The 22,609-nt window shown below is 45.7% G+C and overlaps 1 pseudogene; it reads right to left on the bottom strand.

Moving 5' to 3' along the window:
• Positions 1–637: 637 nt before the first annotated feature.
• Positions 638–22,609, bottom strand: part of LOC146347682 (dimethylaniline monooxygenase [N-oxide-forming] 2-like) — a 31,791-nt pseudogene continuing 9,819 nt past the window's right edge.

Here is a 22,609-nt window from a genome sequence, read left to right as displayed (position 1 = left end):
TTTCATGATGAACAAATAAAGAGATAAACAGACATTTTTGCATCTGCATCCATGCCCAAGGCAGGTGCCTCGGTTGTCCCTCCCAAGCTAACCTACCAAGAGGAAATGTGAGCAGTGTCAAGATGTATATGTAAAACTGCCCACCTGCTCTTTGGCAGAGGTTAACAACAAAGCAGGGTTGATCCAAAATTTTGTCCCCTCACATTTTTGCACACCTGGGGGATTCCTGTGTGTGGAGAACCTCCCGAGGATGCTCCCCGAAGATACCCCCAAGGAAGACGAACCACGAGAACAGCCATCTTTTTCTGTACAATGCTCTGGGGAGATGCACCATCATTGTCTTTAAAGGAGCATGTGCAGCCCCATTTCCAAAGTACGTGGGGAGCTGTGCCGGCAGCAAGGCCACGCTTCTAAAAGTCAGAACAATGGGAGCGCAATTAAGAAACTCTCAGACTCCCTCACCAAGTGTGAGTGCCACCCCCACTCCCACCTGGGCCGCAAGTCACCCACCCCATCCTAAAGGTCCCCGAACCCCCTTTCCCCACCTTTGTTGGGAAGAAAGGTCTGACAGTGTGTGTGTGTGTGGGGGGTGGAAGTGGGGTTGCACGGCTCTGCAATAAAGCGTAGCATAGTTCTCTTACCACTTGATCCTCTTCTCATTCCTTCTGATGGTGTCAGCCATCATAATGCTCTCTGAAGGCAGTGAACTCAGCCCTATGAATAAAAAGGGGTTGTGCAGAAGTCATATCTATGATACTTCCTCTTGGGGGAAGCCATGGCCTCTCGCTACTCTTCATTTCATTGCTCCTCACTCCCCTCCCCCAAATCCTTTTGCTTTTACACACCTTCCCCTCTAGAATGGTGGGCTATGGTGTTCATTACAACTATTTTCCTCCTTTCCTCTTTCAAGTGAACTTATGCAGCTGTCGGAGCTGGACACATTTTGCACGCCCCATCTGAGTGAAGCCATGGCTGCAGAACCTCTTACCCACTCCACTCCCCCGAGGGGACGCTGCCCCACAGCGGCAGGGAGGGGGCAGCCTTATAACTCTGTCCCTTGGACATCCTCCGCCCCCGGCTTCAAACTGTATCGACTGCAACACCATGCGGTGGGTAGGGAAGACTTCCACCTAATAACTGAAGATGGTACTATATGCTTTGGACACATTTACATTAATTAAAATTAAATAATGTGGGTGAACAGCAAAATAACTCTGAGGTACACACCCCTGGAGTCTCCTGACTCCTGAGTAGGTATGCCAAGTTTCGAAATTTCACCGTCTTGGACCTATGCGCATAGGTAAACAAACCAAAACAACAATTCTTCATTTACAATTATCTACCTAAGCCTGTAACTAAGCTGAAGCACAGGAAACTGAAATGACAGTACATTGCTTCCCTGTTTACCCTTGCCGCCACTTGCTCTGTTGTCTCTCTATGCCAAATGGCAGATTCTAAGTTCCTTGGGACAGGGACCAATTCTCTTCTTCTCCATAACGTGCTCTGTACACTGTTGGTGCCATAGTGAATAAATCATTCATCAGCATCAGCATCGTACCCTTGAAGACTCTGGTAGCCCAGCGCACTTGCAGCTCTGAGGTGGGCATGATTGGTCCAAGGGGCTGGATGAAGCCAATAACAGCCAACGTTGGCTGCTCTAGATGAGGAGGGAAGACGTGTTTATACAATGGGACACGATTGTCTTCCACCTCCATCACCGACTTGTCCAGAAAGGGGAACGCAGCACTGTAGCCTGTTGCAAAGATGACGACATCCACACTCTACTCTGCAGTCCCATCTTCAAAAATGACAGCGGTCTCAGTGAATTCCTTGACAAGCGGTTTCACTGTTACTGCCCCACACACAGGATACGGCTCGGCAGGTCATCATTGAACACTGGTTCCTTCATCAGGGACCTGGAAGTGGAGAGACCTGCACTGCTCAGAGACTGAAACAGTGATATTGTTTTATTATTAGCGCTTTACATGGTTCAAAGTGCTTATCGTATTTAGCAAACCTTGGAACAAAATTTGTCAATATTTTGATAGCAGAAGTACACTTTCCTTGAATGAAAGGGTGCTTCCAGACAGAGGGCTCCTAGTGCTACCAATCAAAAGACATTGTGCAACTATTCCATCTTTCCTCCTGAACAGATTTTGTTGTGGGAAGAAAAAAAAGATGGTCGAAGCGGTAGAAAAGCATAGGAGGATTAGGAGTGGAAGAGACGTGTCTGGACCATCCATAAAATTGTGTGAATGAAGCAGGGTGATTACATTATAAAAGCCACCGCTGCAAGTGCCCAAACTGAGGGATTATCTCCATTATGGAAAAATCCCACAGCCTTACCAGGCTTCTGTTTCCCTGGCGCGATTAGGATGGGCTCCTTTAGACAAACACGATGTGGAATTGAAAACACCCTTTCTTGGCAGCCTTACCAGGGCTTTCTATATTTGCAGTGAAACAGGGCCATCTAGTGGCTGAATTATATCCTGCATTTTTTTTAGTTCTGCTTAACTCCCATCTTTTCGAAAGTGGGATAAATGGGGAAAAGTGCAGGAGACATCCTGGAGGCTGACAACGTCGTGTAAAGGACCTGCAAACCTCCACGGGTGGCCAATCACTCACATAGAGCACATTTTGCCCTTAAAGCCCCAAAGGTTTACTTGTACAATGTGTATAAGAGTAAAGATGACTTCCCTCAGAGGAGTCCATTCTCTCTCTCTCTCTGAGTAGGTCTCTGTTTTAGGCTTGCCTCCTGATTAGAAGGTGGCAGGCCCAAAACAGTGATCCATGCAGAGACACAACAGAGGGTGGGGATTCTTCTGGGGCACCCATCATCAAATGGTGATAAATAAGCATAATAGCAACAGATTTGGTGCCACAGTCTATGTAACTTCATTTACAAGCCTCTTTCTGCTTCACGCAGGAATGCCACTTCAGTTTATTCATTTATTTATTTAATGTTGCAGGCCGCTCTGTATGTGTGCGCGTGTGAGCACATGCACACGTGTGTGTGGAGAGACAAAATTCAGCATGGTCTGCAGCCCCATTCTTGGATGCCTCCAAGGTTAAATGGTGAGCTTTAAGAGCATCTGTTGGGTTTATCGTATTATGACTTGCAGTAATTATAGCAACAAACCACTGATCCATCTTCTGTTCCATCACCCATTGCAAAAGGAACCACGGGAGAGAATTTCGGATCATGTTGCTGAAGCGAGCATGAAACATGACGTCCCAAGGATAACCATTGTCATACACACGGCTCATCACCCAGCTGCCTCCCCTAGTGCTGAGGAGCACCTACAGGGCAACAAGGGAAGCTATACAGAGAGGCTGACGTGACGATCTTCCAAAGTTCTGTTTTGGAGCTCCCCTTTAGGCCAGGTTATGTACAGCTTTCCTTTGCTTATCTGCTGAAATATACAAACACCTTGCAAACCGTGCCTTAGGTTTTTCACACCTTACGCTTACCTGTTCCTAATTTATAATCCACTCTGGAGTTTGTGGGATGCTTAACTAACCCATTCCTGGTTTCACCCAAACCATCAAAGGGATCCCACTCCTTCTCAACTGTGATCTAGATTGTATAGGCCTATCTGTGCAAGCCTGATGGGCAGATAGTCCGGTTTCATTTGTATCTAACCCTTCTTCCAAGGATCTCCGAGTAGAGTACCCCTTATATTCTCATAACTGTCCTGACTTTCTGGGACCCAATTTTCATTTTGTCGTACATGCTTTTATCTTTACAATATCTGTGTCTAGAGTAGATCTGCCCTCCTCTCCCTCATTCATTCATTCATTCATTCATTCATTCAATGTACATGTCGCTTCTCACTGCAAAGGAATCTTGAAGCAACTTATACAAGAAAGGATACAACCCCCCAACACATAATCAATAAAGCAAAGAAGACAAAGTCAAGATCAAACACAATCAATATAACACAATAAGACAAATATAAACAGGCACAATAAAAACCCACTCTAAAACCATAACCTACTCTTTCTGTATATCCTCACCTCCTTCCTCCTCCTCCTCCTCGTCCTCTTCCATTGATGGGTCATGCTGTTGCTTGTGTTGCTCAACTTTAGGTTATGTTGTGATCGATCTATTTTATTTTCTAAGCGTTGTATATTACAAAATCTCTAGAATCCATCTGATATGTCTTCCCCTCAAAACCGCCACCTCCCTTTACCTTCTTTGCCTTTTGGCAGATCTCCACAGCAATATCAGCAGCTGAATTCCCCATCCCAATGATCACAGCTATCTTCCCCTGGAATCCCTCTGGGCTTTTGTAATTTCGGCTATGGAAATAGCTACCCTTGAACTTTTCAAAACCTGCCATGAAGCAAAGAGCAACCATAGTACTTGTAGAAAGATGTCAAGTTGCAACATGAACAACAACAATTGTTGGATATGCTAGATTCTCATTCTGGATCTTGATTTTGAGGCACTGAGGTTTAAAATTTGGGGCCAGCTTGGCTCAACTGCAAGAAGAAAGGAGCAATTCATGCAATCCCCTATTCTCATGAGAGGACAAAACAGGGGATGAGAATATAGCTTTAGGTCACTTTCTCAGGTGACCTCAACCATCTGTGGAAACAAAGCCATACCAGAAAAGGACTCCAGTGGTGTGTACGCTTCTATCTGGTGGCCTGTGCAGATCATGACAGCACTGAAGATGAAGAATTCCTGCTTCCCATCTTTCTCTGTGATGACGGTCCATTGGCCAGTGGAAGAGTAATCCTGCCTTCTTTCCAGCGTGTGGTATTGGGAGGTGGCTTCGTACCCACCCCACAACCCCTGCTGCATGTCGTGGGTGCACCACATGCAGGGGTGCATGAAGCCACCCCTGCCATGCCACATGCTGGGTTTGGATGACACACCAATTCGCGCTGCAGCACGGGTAATTATGTGAACAACCAGCGTGTGCATGGCACACACGGGGGGGGGGGAGGGAAGCCGCGATGGCTTCTTTTACCCCTGCGATCGTGCGTACCTGGCCAGAGACTTTTCTTCCTGACCTCATTCTGAATTAAAAATGATAAATAAATCAGGGTTTGGCTACAAGCTTAGCTTGTGACTGAAGATGACTATGTATGTTCACTCATATAATCACATCTGTAGTTTTCATATTTTAAAAAACCGTTACAGATGAGTTGGCATTAATGCACTTCTATAGAGATGTAACTGCATCTCCAACAAAAAGACACAACCAAATCATGCATCTGTCCAAGTCTATGCAATCGTCCTCCAAAAATTGAGCCATTTGACTTGTTTAGTTGTGCAAATAATATTCCAAGAGAAGCCATTCAGAACAGGACTTTGATGTACAACTTTGATGATGAACAGTACAAAAATCACAAAAAGAGTAGCAAAAATGTACCAAAAGAAAATCAAGTTCATCCAATGTTGAATGCTGGTTATGTATTATGAAGAAGTAGTGTACTTTTTTTATATGAGGAGGGTACTTCTAATACTCTCAGGTCATTGATAACCCACATGAGTACAACCAATTGGTCTCAGATTTCCCAGTTCTAGAAGGGAGGCTAAAATATTCCATTCAGTTATGTTCAGTTAAAATGGAGGGTATTCCTTAAACCACTATGATATTGGCTGGGTCATGACTTTGATGAAGGATAAACTAAATTTGTGCACAGCTCAAGATGAGAGGCGGCCTTACCATGAGGCAAGATGAAGTATCTGCTTCAGGTGGCAGGTTTTTCTGTGCCATTAGCAGGAGCAGAGGGAATGACAGTCAGATCTGCCTGCTAAGGCACAATCCACTAACAAATGGGTTCTACTCAAGAGCACAGTTAGTCTTTGTGCGTGTGTGAAGGGGGGTGGGGGGATGCATTTAGATGTCCCACTTCACGCACCAAAATGCGTTGATCCAGCCCTGTTTAAGAATCAACTCAGAGTCAAACTACACATGAAGCTAATGGTGCACGAGCTATTTACATTTTTAACACACCAGTGCATATGTCCACACTTTCAGCTAAATCATTTCTGGAGCATTGCATTCAGCCAGGACATACATTTGGGGGGCAGGGTGGAGGGTAGTGTTTGGGACCATGGGTAAAATTTGCTAGCTTGGCTGAGACAATTACCACTTGGTTCAGACTCTTGAAAACTAATGCATCTTTCTTCATATCGGTGGCAGTTTGGGGTGAAACACAATGGTTTGAATAAGGGAGTGGTCTGCAGTGGGAATTCCCAAGAGGCCTTCAGTGTTCTATTCTTTCAAGCCACAAGACTCTCTACTTACGGTGAATCTCCACAGTCCCCCGATGTCACTGCTTTGCTCAAAGCAGGCGGGCTCAAGTCCTTCCTCCAGGCATCCTTTGATGGATGTCAGGCCACTGAGCCCAGCACCAATAACTGCTACTGTCTTTGCCATGGTCCCCTGCAGACAGCAGGGAAGGATCAAGACAGGCGTTCCAGGGCAGGGGTGCACAACTCAAATCTCTCCTTCAAATCCAAAGGCCCCTTGTTATGAACTCAAGAGGGTTGCATTGTTGCATTTACAACTGAATCACCTTTTTTTACACTGTGAATCCAGTATTTTCCTTTTAACCACCTCTGTTATTATTTTATCTCTGCACCCATGGTGCACATTCTCTTCTCCGCAACATTGCAAGACTCTGAACCCCCTTCTCTATTAACTCTCCCTCCTCCTTTTCTCAGCAATCCGACAAGGATTTCTACACATACTGATTTCAGTGGGGTTCACATGCTTAGTTCTGTATTAGATTATGGTCTGCGAGTCTAAAGCTAGTACCATGATTATATCAGAATTTCCATATTTCTGAGTAGCTTTTAATATTTGTTTTTACTTTTAAATATGTAAACACATATAGTTCTAGTTGTGAAAAAGAAACGTTCACATTAAGGTAAAATGATTCAGGCTTCCACTCATAACCAAGGAATTAATTAAGGAGAGGTCAGATAGATGGAGGAGAAATAGCAAAAAAGAATATAGGACACTGCAGTCCTGCACCCACTTCCCTGGGAGTAAACCCCACTGCACCCAGTTAAACTTGTTTCTGTATAGGGCTGTGCTATTACTAGGGTTGTGCACCTCTTCGGCCTGAAGCCTGCGCTCCGCCGAGTCGAAGCTGGGGCAAGGCGGAGGGGGCCCAAAGTGGCCCGAAGTGAACTGGATCGCTCTGAAGCACTTTGGTGCGATCTGGAGGCAGCCGCCACGCTGCCGCCACTGACGCCATCCAACCCCCAGCTCCTTACCTGGCTCCTGTGGACGTGTGCCGGCAGCCCTCTTGTTGTTCCGGAGGGGCGGGGTGCCATTTTTAAAATGGCGACTCCCTCTTTTCCCGGAAATACAAGGAGTAGCTATTTTAAAAATGGCTCCCCCCATCCCCTGGAACAACGAAACAGCTGCTGGCACGCGTCCACATGGCCTAGGCGCTGGCGGTGGCAATGGCTCCCCCCGCGGCAGCGGCAGCTTCCCCCAGACTCAGGCAAGGGGCTGGGTCTGGGCGGCATGTTGGGTGTGTGTGTGAAGGGCGTTGGCTTCGTGGGCCGAAGGGCGTTGGGGGACCCCCCAAATCAGCCCGAGCCAAATCAGGCCCGCCTCAGAAGCCCCAAAGTTTTAACTTGTCACACTTAACAATACTTTTTCATTCAGGCTGTTGCTAATACACATAACTCAGAATAGCTCAACACCTGCAAGACCACAATTTCCTTCTCTTTTTCTGGGAGACAGCAACTTCAGCAAAAGCAAAATATATATTTTGGAATGGAGGTAGAAAAATCTAGATTACACCCCAAGGGGCAGAAAAATACTAACTAGGCATTCAGAAAGAAGGAGTCAAACCGCAGTTCAGTGGTAGATTCTTCCCACCCTTTAGAAATGGTTTAGAGCAGTTGTGGGGGGCTCAGCTTTTGAATGGTACAGCAGTGCTGAATGTGGGGTTTATTACTTTTTACTTCACATCATTTTTACCATCTACAGTACATTTTCCCCAGGAGACGAATCCAGGCACTTGTATCATGCTTCTATTTTTTGGGACTAGTAGCAGCAAGAGGGGGATTTAAATCAGAAAAACAGTGCAGGGGAGAAAGGGTCCCCCCCCCCCCGCATTGCTGCTCTGATCAAAATTGGAGCTGCCCTTGACTGCTTTAAAGGTTTTTGCTTTGCTTTTTTAATGCTGGCCAATTTGATCAGATCAGAGATCCCCTTTGTCACATGTGGTTTGGCCTGAAGAGCCAAAGAATAAAATTGATGAAACGGCAAAGTACAGTACAGAGGGAGCACTTCTTACCTGGCGTTTTCTGCCTTCTGGGATAAGTGAATTGTCCCTTCAGCGTCTGGAGGGAAACTAACACTCACAGTCAAGTTCCAGAGACTTTTAACAAATGGGCAGAGATTCAGAATATGTTCACCCACGGGTTTCTCGGTTTCACTGGCCCAGGCCCAGAGGGCTATGCATTAGCTTTCTGACACAGTCAGCTTCCCCATCCCCATTGGAACATTGGTTTTGGGGACTTTTGTGGTTACCGAGCTAAATACCGGGGTGGTGGTGGTGGCAGCCAGCGAATGAGGCATAGCTGGTGTACCGAGTTACATAAACCTGTTGATGTTTGTGGGGCACCTTCTTTTGAAATGCAAGGAGTCTGGCAGCCTTTAGCCCAGGATCTGGGTTACAAAATCTTCCGGAATGAAGAGAGAGCAACTATTTCAGCATATTTCTACAGCATATTTCTACACATTTCTACAGTCTGGAGGGATTCTGTAACCAACAGGTGGTTGGTAAATGCAAGAGGACAGGACTCCTTGTACCTTTAATAACTGTGGAGGAGAGGGGAATGTGGCATGTGCAGCTTGTCATGCTGTAAAGACAGAAAAAATTACATTTGTCAAAATTCCCTCTTTGGGAAGGGACCTTAGAGGACATCCAGTCCAACCGCTGCTCAGTGCAGGAGGCAACTGCAGCGTTCCTGACAGATACCCCAGCAAAGGAGAACCCACCACCTCCCACAGCAGTCTGATCCAGCCTTGGCTGTAACTGTGGAAGGTGCAGGATGCCTGTCTTCCTTTTGGCTGTGACTACTGATGCAGTCCGTAGACCTGGAACTCATGTGGTCCACTCATGGATGCAAGACACAAAATGGAAATGGAATGGAAAGGCATTAATTAAATGCCAAAATCTGGCATTCTCCAGCATATAGACGAGAACTGCATTTTATTTTTTATGCTTGTATTGAAATAGGTGTGTGTGTGTGTGTGTGTGTGTTTTACACATTTCCACTGAATGCTGAAAAATGGCTAGGCCATAATAATCAGTAAGATTACTAAACATTTCATCATACTTTAAAAACAAGCTAAATCATAATGACATACAATATGGATTGATTATTCTGACACTTACATTGGACTAAGCCAATCAAAATTATTCCGCATAATTGACAGATAATTTCCTATTTGTTCCATCACAGGCTTCCAGATCTCATTTACTAAGGCAAACACAGCATGATAAACATCATCAAATACTGGTGATAATAAGCAGGTTTTCTTATGCCACTATTGCACAGGAACACCCCACCATAACAACCCTCTTTTGCAGAGCTCCAGATGTCCAATGTTTCCTCATTCTAATGCCAAGGGGAGCTGAAGTGTTGTGCAAACAGGAGAGGAGGGCATGGAGATGGGCCAGCTAGCAAGAAGAATTGTGAAGAGATTCCAGCACTGTTGGCCTGCCGGAGCAGAGTGCACCGAATGTGACAACCAACGTTAGGCAGGTCGTGTGGGGAGGGGTGGGAAATTAGAGCTCATACTGCATTCTCTCTTGGCTCCTGCATCACACGCAGGGTCTTCTGTGTCTTTCAACGAGGGGCTGATCTACACTTATGGTTTTTTTTCGCTTCCAATTAAGTTTGACCGTCCGTCTTTCACACTACGCAGTACCCGCCTTGAATTGGAACCGGAATTTCCTGCTTCCGTGCTCCCGCTTTCAATACCCTGATATCCCGGTATTTCCCCTTAATGTGCTCTGATTTTCCGCCTTCACTACCGTATCTGGTAGTAGTCCCCTCCCCTGCCTGTCCATATACGGTGGTGTTTGTATTTCCCTCCTGTCCAGTCACAGCTCTTGATGGCCCCATGTTGTCTTCCAGCTACTGATTGCATAGCTTCCTCAGCACTCAATGTTTCCTCAGCAACAAGCAAAGGGCTGGATGTGCGTGTGCTTGTCTGATCTTGGAAGCTAAGCAGGGTCAGCCCTGGTCAGTAGTTGGATGGGTGACCGCCTAGGAATCAGGCTGCCTGCAATGAGTAGGGGGTTGTTCTATCCCTTCAAATGAGACTAGGTTTTACCCCCTTCTATCCCCCGCTTCGGCTGTTTTTTTTTTTTTATTAAGGCGTTATCTTTGAAGAATCGTGGCTTCTCCGCGATTTTTTTTTCCTAATTCAGGCATGATCTTTGAAGATTCAAAAATTCGAAGATTTGAAGCTTCAAATCTCTCCCAGCTCTGCCCACCAGGGTACTTGGTTCAGCATCAGGGAAGACCTGAGGGCCTGGGGAGGGGGGTTTGCTGTGGTCTATAGGAACTCCATCTCCCTCTGCAGGCTCCCTGTCCATGTGACTACTGGTCTGGAGTGTTTGCACCTTGTGTTGGGCCAGTGGGACAGATTGGGGACTCTGTTGGTGTTAGGGATGTATGAAAGTCACTTACCTTTTCGCAGAATGCCACCATATGCATCCAGCCAGGCAGCCGTGATAGGCTACGTAAGAATTTACGTAGCCTATCATGGCTAACCCCCCCCCCCAAAACTGAGCATACGCAAATGGTGGCAGCTACGGCGGCCGCCATTTGCGTTCCCTATTTTTTGCCAATTAATCTTATGTAAATATTTACATAAGATAAAACAGCGAAAAAAAGGGGAACGCAAATAGCGTAGTGGGCGCTATTTGCGTTCCTTTATTTTTCGCCGTTCTAGCCTATGTAAATATTTTGTTGTTGTTGTTCCTGAGTAGAGTTCGAACTGCTCCGTGGTATACCCCAGAGCTGAGAGCGATGAAACAAAATTGGAGACGGCTTGAGTACAGATGGAGAAGAACTCCTAGTGGATGCAATCGAATGCTGGTATGTGCCTGTGGTGAAGTATATTCAGGGGCAGTGAGGGTGGCAAAAAACATCATCTTACATGCTGGCCCTAAGGACACTGTAGATCCCTGCTAGGCACTTCCAGGATAAGATCTCTTGCATCCACTGGGACTTAGACTCCAGTGTTATAGCAGGTGAATCTGGTGAAGTATCCAGAGCACAGCCTTGTCCTGTTCTCCTGGATGGGTTTCAGTTGGTACAGCCCGAGGATGTTGACAAGGTGCTTGGACAGGTTCGTGCAACCACTTCTGTACTGGATCCTTGCCCCTCTTGGCTGATAAATGCTTCGGCTATTGGGCGGTATAGAAATGAAACAAACAAACAAACAAACAAATAAAATTAATTAATTAATTAATTAATTGATCCTGGAATGTCTTATGATTTGAGATTGTTTGTTTGTAGTTGTTTTAGATATATGTTTTTCTGGTGTATATTGTCTGTTCATGTGTTTTTTATGTAAATGGTTTTTAATCTCTGCATATTGTATTTTTAATGTTTTTAACCTTTGTAAACCGCCCAGAGAGCTCCAGATATTGGGCAGTATAGAAATGTAATTAACAACAACCACCACCATAATAATAATAATGATAATAACAACAACATCATTCATTTTAATCTGGATGTGCTGGTATGATTTTTAAAGGGATTTTAGTTAAACTGTCCTATGTTGTTTTGTTATATTGTGATTTTATTTGAATTGATTGTGTGATGTTTTGTTGTTTTAAATTTTTGTAAGCTGCCTTGTAGAGGCAGGATATAAATAAAAAAGCTGAGTGAAACAGAGAGGTTTGACAGAGATTTGGTAAATTGGGTATGAGAGTCAAAATAAATGCTATCTTGGAGCTTCCAGTATCGCTGTTCTGAGATACGACATTAAGAACACGAGAAAATCAGAAGAGCTGTGCTGGGTCAGAACAGAGGCCTTCCTAGTCCAGCATTCTGTTCCCACAGTGGCCAACCAGATGGCTATGGGAAGCCCACAAATAGGGCGTGAGCACAATGGCACCCTCCTGCTCTTGTTCCCCAGCAACTGGTATCAAGAGGCCTTCTGCCCCGACGCTGGAGGTAATATACAGCCAGCATGACTACTAGGCACGGGTAGCCTTATCCTCCATTAACTTGTCCAGTTCCCTTTTGAAGCTGTCCAAGTTGGTACCAACTTGTGGTAATGACTTCTATAGTTCAACTACGTGCTGTGTGAATAGTGTGAAAGAAATCTCTTAGCCTGTGTTCCTCCAGTTTGGGAGCCTGCATATATCTATATCTATATATGGGGGAGGGAGGGGACAGGGGAGAAGGAAAACTAAGTGCTCAAACAGTGATCAGAGGCCATCCCAAGTTTTAGCTGCTGCATGAACTTTCTGCCTCCAGACAGTCCAAACCACAGACTGTCTTACTTAGCCTTGTGGTCAGTCACTTCCTTCTTTTTGGTAGAGAAGTTGTCATATCTGTACATTGTCCTCTTGGTCCCAATATATGGCAACTCAGTTATAAGGAAACTGCTGGCTCCCTGCCAAAGGGCACTGGCCAAACGCTTGTGTGCATGCTTGGCACTGGACAAAATTATATCCGGCCAGGTCGAGGGTTATGCCTGATGCTGTATATCCGGTTTACTTAACAATATGAATGTGAGTGCTACCTGTTACTCGGCATGCAACCTGTGCACCTTGCTCATGTTGTGTCCACACATGTGTTTACCATAATGAATGCATGCTCTTACAAACCAGCTCGTGAGTCTCCTAGAGTTTTCTACGACAATAGTACCTCCTTGTCTCTGTCCTGATCTCCCACCATTTCTCCCCCATTGGAAGACCCCAGGTGCTAGTATTATGAGAGAAAGAGAAAAACGTCTCCCTGCTCATTGTCCCTCTGTCATGCATAGTTTTGTTCATGCCCCTACTTACTTGCCGTTTTTCTAAGCTAAAGATCCCCAAACACTGTAAATTTTCCTCATACGGGAATTGCTCCTTTTCTGCACCTTTTCCAGCTCTACCATATCTACTTGAGGTGCAGTGACATGGGGCCTGTCGTCATGGGTGATTTGCTGCAGATTGGGACCATTTGGAGGTCCTCTGTAGCACATGATGTCATGGCCAGTCTGCAGCCATCCTGGAGTTTATTGTGGGGAAGCCGAGTACTTTTACTCTGTTTTTTCTCTTTTAATTCAGCTCCCCTGCAGTTCAGCTGCTGTGTGCCCATCCCTCCACTTTAAATTCGGTATGATTGGGCATTCCTAGGATTGTGTCTTTCACCTGGCCATAACTTCAGTAACCTAGGTAACTAGAGTAACTAGCCTGCCTTTCCAATTCATCAAAGTGTTAGAGCGCTCTTCCATGACTTCAGAATTGCGCTGTACTTCCTTTTTGCCAGTGGGAGTAACTAGCCTCCATTTCCAAGCCCAGCCCATTGAGATCTGTGATTATGTGCTTCTCTGATGCTTGTGTAACTTTACTTCTCTGATGCCTGTGTTACTTCGCTGCTTCTCTGCATGGAGGGAAAGGGCTGGTTGGAGTTGCCTCCCGCTGCTAGCAATGCTGCTGCGGCCACCTCTGCTGACCACCTCCTCTCCTCCCTGTCCTGCATCCTTTAGTTTTCACTGTATCGCTCTATCGACACAGGGAAATATCGGAGCTGCAGGCTCCTGCTCCTGGTCCTGGCTGCCTCCTCTCGCTAGATAGCTAGTACCTGAAACAGCATGGCTCCAATTTTATCCATGGGAAAAAGATGCTACAGATTCTCAGTGGGGGGAAAGCAGGCAACAGAGGCTGCAGACTGAGAATGGGAGAAGCAGCTCTCAACTCCCTGACTGCTGGCTGGAATGGGGTGAAATTGCACTGGTGGGGTGCTCTCATGGGGAGCCTTCAGATGCTGTTGGGGATAATAACATGGTAGCCTGGGGGAGCCTGGACAGGGCAGGAAATAAGCCTTTCTCATGGGTTGAGCAGCCCCTGGTGACTTGATGACATTCAGTTCCACTGCCCCCCTCCCCCCGACCTGGCTGGAAGTATGTTGCTTTCAAGTGCTGTGTGACCCCTGAAAAGCAGATTTTGAAGATACGGTACACTTGGCTTTTCTTGCTTCATGTGCCCCTGATGGACCAAAGGTGATTCCATGAAAATCTGGATAATACTCCAACGCGCATCTCATTCCACTGTTGTGAAGATGACCCCCCCCCCCCGCCGGACTGTACAGAGTGTTTCAAGTGTGGTTCCACCATAGATTTGCATAAAGGCATCATGATATTGGAAATTTTATTGATTGCTTTCCTAATGATTCCCAACAATGAATTTGCCTCTTTCTCAGCAGCCATACAATGGGTCAACCTTTTCATTCATCTATCCACCACAATCCCAAGATCCCTTTCATAGTGAGTCACCACCAGCTAAGACCCCATAAATGTATATGTGAAATCAGGATTTTTTACTCTAGTGTTCATCACTTTACAGTTGCTTACATTGAACTGCATTTGCCATTTTAACGCCCATTCCCCTAATTTGGAAAAAATGTTTTGTAGCTCTTCACAATCCCTTTTGGTTTTAACCACCCTAAATAATTTCATGTCATTGGCAAATATGACCTCCTCACCCCTAACTCCAGATAATTTATGAAGAAGTTAAAAAGCACCGGTCCCCTTGGGGGTCCCTACTCTGTCCTCTTTGTTCCTCAGTCGGATTCACAAGAGGACCTTTCCTCTTATCCCATGACTTCCTCAGGAGGCTTTGGTGACAGGCTTTTTCTGCTGTTCCAGAATGTATTTCACGAGTAGATCAGAAGATGAGAACTTCACTTGCTATAGGCAGAGCATAGCTGCGAGCATGAGTCTGTGGAATGCTCTCCCTTTGAGGTATGTGTCTGGCTGCTTTTAAGAAGGGTTGCAAAATGTTTCTCTTTCAGTTGGCTTTGGCCTCCAAAGCTAAGCTGGGTGAGCTGGAAGTTAGTTGCTACTTTTTGCTGTTTTGTATGGATATTATCATGTGTATTCGAAAATTATTTTGTCATTTTAACTTGTATTTCATTTATTATAAGCTCCTTTGAGCTTGTGGGAAACCAGAATATCAAAGCAAAAGAAGAGACCAGGTTTCTGTACTTTTAATAGTTGTGTAGAAGAGGGAACTTCTGCAGGTTGAGTCTGTCAGGCTGTTCCTGCTGAGAAAAGCAGTAGCTGTGCAAAATGTCCTCTTCTACAGAGCTGTTAACAGATCCTGGAACTCTGCTCTCCTCCTTCGTATCTGGGGATCCTGAGGGCCACAGGCATCAGGGACTAGGGGGACAGCTATGCAATATTCGGGAAACCTGTCTCCTAGGATGGCTAGATTGCAACCGGGAGGACACGTTTATGTCTTTGCTTTCCTCGGTGCCACAGGAGAAGCAGCAGCTACAGTGCTTGTTCCTTTGTGGGGCCCCCTGGATGTTATGTGGGAAGTGTGCCATATCTGTGGCATTCATGCCATCAGCAACACATGCAGAAGCCATGCATCCTTATCCAGTCTGACCACTATAAGCTTGAGGGATCAAATAGCTTGTTTCCCTGCTGAACATCACACAGCCTTTGCTCTCCTCCCAAAGTGAAGTGTTCAGAAAGACTGGAACCTCCTCAAACAAGCCGCTTCATTTTTTGAAACCTGGCAGCTCGAGGCAGTGGCCAAAACCTGGCTGCTGCCAAAAATACGTTCTTGGGGTGGGCTGAGAAATCTCAGCCTGAAGTCTGAAATGAAGCTTGTTTGTTAACATAATGAGCAACTGGAGGTGTGTTTACTAACCCCATACCCTGGGGCAGCCACATGCAAAGAGGGACAGGGCTCTTCGGCCTTCAAATGCTGTCTAGAAAATGGAATTTCAGCAGGTGCAGCTTTTCTCTCCAAAATCCCCTTTTCTAAAGGTAGAGGCACTCTGCTGTTCTCCTTTGTGCCTTTCCGTCCTGCTGAGGGAAAATACGCAGCAAATGGGAAACAAGCGTGAGTCCTCAGTCAGCACTCCAAGGCTCAAGTAGTCTACGCATGTTATTTTCCCATGCTGGAGTCTCATATTTCAGCTGTCAGAAATGGAGGTCTTCTGCTTCCAAAGTCGTGTGAATCCAATGAAGGCCAGAGCGACCCTGGTATCTAGGGTTGCTTCTGTGGTTGCTTCTTCAAGGGCTATCCGATGAAGTAGCTAGAATAGCCCTCCCCAACCTGGTGCCCTCCAGGTTTGGAGATGGCTGGGAGTAGGTTTTGACTTGACAGGGGTGAGGTTTGCAGCCTGTTGAGTTTTGGGCAGACAAAAGGGTGGAGCCTGCCGGTTGTCAACATCTACAGACAGTTGTCAACATCTACAACATCTTCCAGAGCCTGTCAGAGCAGGGTGTGTAATCAATGGGAGGGGGGAGCCTTGAATACCCGGGCTCAAAATACCTGGATACTGAGCATGAAACAAAAATAGCTAATGGGCAGATAAAAAACTTAAAGTTGGCAACTTTAATAGCAGGTTATAATTTTTCATCCCTGCTTTCTGTGGCATGTGGAGACCTTTTGGACTTGCTATGTTTGTGGCTGCCAGACGTTCATAGAAACATGCCTCTTTTCTGACAATTTACAGTCAGGGCCAGAAATATTGGAACAAGGATAACTGTTTTGGCAGTTGGCCTCTGTACACCACCACATTGAAGTTGAAAGGAAACACACCCAGATAGGAGTGAAGTCAGGACTTTCAGCTGTAATTCAAGGGGTTTGACAAAAGTGGGGCACTAACTATTCAGGAAGTATAGCCAGCGGCATCCCCCCCTCCCATTGTTGGTGGCTCATAAGTAATGGAACAAACCAACATCATTTCAAACTTACGGATCGCCTTTAATACCTGGATGAAAATCCTTTGCAGTCAATGACTGCCTGAAGTCTGGAACCCATGGACATGACCAAATGCTGAGTTTCCTCCCTCAAGATGCTTTGCCAGGCCTTTACTGCAGCTGCCTTCAGCTGCTGCTTGTTTGTGGGTCTTTCTGCCTTCAGTCTTGTCTTCAGTAAGTGAAAAGCATGCTCTATTGGGTTGAGATCAGGTGACTGACTTGGCAATTGAAGAACATCCCACTTCTTTGCCTTCAGAAACTCTTGGGTACCTTTTGCTGTATGTTTTGGGTCATTATCCATCTGCAATATGAAGCGGTGTCCTATCAGTTTGGCAGCATTCGGCTGAATCTGAGCAGAAAGTATAGCCCTATACACTTCAGAATTCATCCTGCTGCTTTGATCAGCAGTCAGGTCATCAATAAACACCAGTGACCCGGGTCCACTGGCAGCCATACATGCCCATGCCATAACACTGCCTCCACCATGTTTGACAGATGATGTGGTATGCTTTGGATCATGAGCTGTTCCTTTCCTTCTCCATACTTTTCTCTTCCCATCATTCTGGTACAAGTTAATCTTGGTTTCATCAGTCTAAAGAATCTTATTCCAGAACTGGGCAGACTTTTTCAGGTGTTTGCTGGCAAAGGCTAATCTGGCCTTTCTGTTCTTGAGCATTACCAATGGTTTGCACCTTGTTGTGAAACCTCTGTATTTACATTTATAAAGCCGTCTCTTGACTGTAGATGTTGACAATGACATGCCTACCTCCGCAAGAGTGTTCTTGACCTGGCTAGATGTTGTGAAAGGGTTCCTCTTCACCATGAGCAGAATTCTGCGGTCATCCACTTTAGTTGTTTTCTGTGGTCTTCCAGGCCTTTTGCTGTTGCTGAGCTTGCCAGTTAATTCCTTCCTTTTGAGGATGTTCCAAACTGTTGTGTTGGCCAGTCCCAATGTTTTTGCTATCTCTCTGATGGGTTTATTTTGTTTCCTCAGCCTAATGATGGCCTCCTTCACTTGCATGGACATCTCTTTGGACCTCATGTTGGGAGTTCCAGTGAACAGCTACCAATGCAAATGTAACACTCAGAACCACCTCCAGGCCTTTTATCTGTTTCATTGGTTATGGGGTACCCAGGAAACAGGCCACACCTGGCCATGCAGCTGCTTGTCAGCCATTCGTTCCATTACTTATGCGCCACCAACGATGGGTGTGTGTGTATGCCACTGGCTGTCCTTCCTGATTGGTTAGTGCCCCACTTTTGTTAAGCCCCTTGAATTACAGCTGAAAGTCCGGACTTTGCTCCCATCTCGGTGTGTTTTCTTTCAACTTCAATGTGGTGGTGTACAGAGGCCAACTGCCAAAATGCTTATCCTTGTTCCAATATTTCTGGCCCTGACTGTATGTATCTGCTTGCCAGCTACACCACTTATAGGGAAACAAGGCATGGAGTAGTCTGAGAGGGTGCAGTCAGTATGGTGTCCCCTAGCCCCTAACAGGAATGCTTCTGTTCAGGGCTCCAGCCAGTGGGAACAGCAGTCTTCCAGAGCTATTCAGGGCTTACAGAAAGCAGGGCGGGTTTCAGGAGGGGAATATGCCTTTTGACTGGTAGTGGTAGGAGCTGTCTGTCTGAAAGCACCTTTAATCATGTCTATATGTCTGTCTTTGTGTTTGCTTACACAGACATGCGTATTCTCTTGCTCACTCACACACACCATCATATGAATGAACATACCCAGGACAAAACTTGTTGGTCATGTGATTCACCCTTCTTGTCCGCTCTTGCTAACCTCACTTTCAAATAGTGCTGTGTTGAAAATAACTTCCACATTAGTTTCAGCCATTCTCATTCCATTTGTTAGAAAATACTTTGCTTTTGAAAATAAATTAAAATGAGAATAAAATTTGGAGAAATTATCATGGGTTGGGTTTAGGGTTCTCTTATGAGGTAGCTGAGGAGTGCACATGAGTCTCCAGTCTTTCATTGTACAGCCTCTTCAGCTTCCCACACTTCAATTGCAGCCCAGGGGAAGACATCATGAGGTAATTCCTCAAATAGGGCTTTTTCACATCAGGAAGTGCAGGCAGCTGGGAGGCTGCAGAGCGATGAAGAGATGTGCAACAGAAAGGAAAAACACACACAGAACCGTCAACCACCTCGCAGCATTAGGTAAGCTCAAAGACACTGCTGAAAGAGCTGAGCCAAAATTTCCGCATTTACAGCAGCGACCACATGATTGCTGAGAGGGGAAGCTTTTAATTCTCAAGTAGGGATGTCAGAGAATTCCGCGACGGATCTCGCTGAGGCCGAATGCCAGTGCATTCAGCCGCCCGAAATCCGTCGTGGAATGAAGCCCCCGCCCCCCCAACCCACGAAAGGTGCGCGTGACGAAGTACCGCCATTTGCGTACGCTGGGGTTTTTCCCCCTGCCGTGATAGGCTACGTAAATATTTACGTAGCCTATCACGGCTCAATACAGGGACGCAAATGGTGGCGGCTACGACAGCCGCCATTTGCATCCTTGCAGGGTTGCCCAGCGGCTGGATGTCCGGCTGCGGGCAGCAGGAATCGGCCGGCGGCTCCGTGGCTTGGCCGCGGAGCGGAGCTGGCCAGGCAGGATTCCGGGGTGAGGGACGGAGCGCCTCCCCCCTGTAGAGGATTCCGGGGGGAGGGACGGAGCGCCTCTCCCCCACCACGGATGCCCCTGCGCGGAGCCAGGTAAGGGATTCGTACATCCCTATTCTCAAGGTTCCATAATACTCAATGAAACAGAGACCTGTAGTGGCTGTTTTAAAAGTGCAACGTCCTGACTTAAATAGATAGCTCATTATTTCCGGATCTTTTTGAGATGAAACAACCAGGAAATACCTCTGGATGTGCCGTGGAGATTCATGACGTCATCTGAAGGACCCTCACACTTCCATGAGTGTGCAATCTCAATAGCAGGATGCAAGCTCCGTGTGAAGACGTCTCAGATGCCTGAAAAGTCTTACGCAGTATTTTCTCCTGGATCAAGCACAGAGGAAACCGGTTTTGTGTGCTTTCAGCACAGGCTGGCTGTGCACAGAGCTAGCTGGTTGGAATCCAGTGACATTACTAAAACACCTTTTGTTGGGGTCCTTTTCATCCTTACTAGACTTTGTTCTGGAAAGAAAAAAGATGAAGGAGAGGGAAAACCCAGGAGGGTTACAAATGGAAGGTGATGATGTCTGGGCCCCCATCACATTCCGAGTTTGAGGCAGAGCAGTGGCGGGATAGCAGCCTCTCCTGGAAGTATACGAAGTCTTAATGAATCCTCACACTGCAGCTGGTTGGACTGGGTCAGGCTCTCTCAATCCTTCTCAAAGGATTCATCCTTCCTGGAAAAAGGGGGGGAAGATGCCAAAATGCTTTCTAAGAGCTTTTCGAATGAAGCTGTTAATCCGTTGTTAACCCACTGTATCCACTTTTGGTTTCATCTCAGAACTGAGCTCGGAGCGCTACACAGGGAGCATTTCCTTTCCTGCTTTTCCACTCTATAACCACTAGGCGGCACTGTGGTATAGCAGAAGACCACAAACGCACAAGAGGAATTCCTGCCTTCTTTCACTTTCAGAATTAAATGCCACATTTTCCCCTGCTCTAAAAAAAACTCTCTGAAAGTGCTGATTAGGTACAGATGCAAAACCGGAGGGTCGCGATGTCATCTAAAGAAACCGTAAACAACTGTGAGTAGGGAATGACAAATGCCTCATGTAGAAAAGCCTTGAGTGTTAAGAATGAGCAGAATCCACTGAGAAGTTCTCCTAAGGGGGCAGATATCACTTGCATTTAAATGCAAGGAAATCCTTATGAGCAAAAAAATTTGGATGTGTCCAGGGGTGACATGGAAAACTAAGGCCTTGCCCCCAGTCTGCCAGCGGGGGCTCATATAAATGTATCATCCTCTATGTAAAAATTATAATAAATCCCTGCACATAGAAAAAGAGCATGTCAAGGAGAAAGCTTTCTTTCTGACATTTCTTTCTGACAACCATTTTTTTCCGACATCTATGTGCAGGGATTTTTTTTTAAAAAAACTATTATTTATTTATTTTCCTATGCTGGAGCATACAAGTTTACAACCTCAACAAAAATTAGGCTCACAGAAGTACTGGTCTGTTTAAAGAGGGTCTTAGACTAAAGAGTTGCTGCAGTCCCTCACCTTTTTCAGACAATATGTGATCATGCTTCAGGAGCACCTACATTTCTATCTACGGACTGATTATGGTTATGTTACAGAAATTTCAGCTCTAATATGTCTAGTTTAGCTTAAGCTGTTCTATGTAGCTAGATTTGTGTGTGTGTTCTACCTCTGTATAAAACTGCCATGCTGGCAAAGACATAGTGCCTTATCAGAGACTCAGAAACGTCAAGAATGTAGTATGCAAGAGTACATGACTATCTCTCTGTTACCTCTCTCTGCACATGCCTGAGTATATGAAAGGCGTTGCCTGTTTCCTGTCTCCTTCTCAGCTAGACAAAGATATTAATAGAGCGCAAGTGTAAGACAATCCAAAAAATGACAGAAAAAATGACAGAATGATCTCAATTCGAATTCAGGGTAAGCCATTTAACATCACAGTGATCCAAATATACGCCCCAACCACAGATGCTAGAGAAGCAGAAGTAGATCAGTTCTATGAGGATCTGCAGCACCTACTGGATAGTACGCCAAAAAAAGATGTTAATTTCATTACAGGAGACTGGAATGCTAAGGTGGGTAGTCAAACGACACCTGGAATTACAGGCAAGCATGGTCTGGGAGAACAAAATGAAGCAGGACATAGGCTGATAGAATTTTGCCAGGACAACTCACTGTGCATAACAAACACTCTCTTCCAACAACCTAAGAGACGACTTTATACATGGACTTCACCAGACGGTCGACACCGAAAACAGATTGTCTACATCCTTTGTAGCCAAAGGTGGCGGACATCTATGCAGTCAGTAAAAACAAGACCTGGAGCTGATTGTAGTTCAGATCACGAACTTCTTATTGCACCATTTAGAATCAGGCTAAAGAGAATAGGGAAGACCCACAGATCAGTTAGATATGAGCTCACTAATATTCTTCATGAATATGCAGTGGAGGTGAAGAATAGATTTAAGGGACTAGATTTAGTAGATAGGGTCCCGGAAGAACTATGGACAGAGGTTCGCAACATTGTTCAGGAGGCGGCAACAAAAAACGTCCCAAAGAAAAAGAAAACCAAGAAGGCAAGATGGCTGTCTGCTGAGACACTGGAAGCAGCCCAAGAAAGAAGGAAAGCAAAAGGCAACAGTGATAGGGGGAGATATGCCCAATTAAATGCAAAATTCCAGAGCTTAGCCAGAAGAGATAAGGAATTATTTTTAAACAAGCAATGCGTGGAGACGGAAGAAGATAATAGAATCGGAAGGACAAGAGACCTCTTCCAGAAAATTAGAAACATCAGAGGTACATTCCAGGCAAAAATGGGTATGATCAAAAACAAAGATGGCAAGGACCTAACAGAAGCAGAAGAGATCAAGAAAAGGTGGCAAGAATATACGGAAGATCTGTATAGGAAGGATAACAATATCGGGGATAGATTTGACGGTGTGGTCAGTGAGCTAGAGCCAGACATCCTGAAGAGTGAGGTGGAATGGGCCTTAAGAACCATTGC

Source organism: Heloderma suspectum, chromosome 4 (genome assembly GCF_057233095.1).
Source record: "Heloderma suspectum isolate Gila_16-S chromosome 4, 16-S_ref, whole genome shotgun sequence".
NCBI classification, from domain to species: Eukaryota; Metazoa; Chordata; class Lepidosauria; order Squamata; family Helodermatidae; genus Heloderma; species Heloderma suspectum.
Note: the sequence above shows the minus strand (reverse complement) of the source record. Positions and strands in the feature narration are given on the sequence as shown.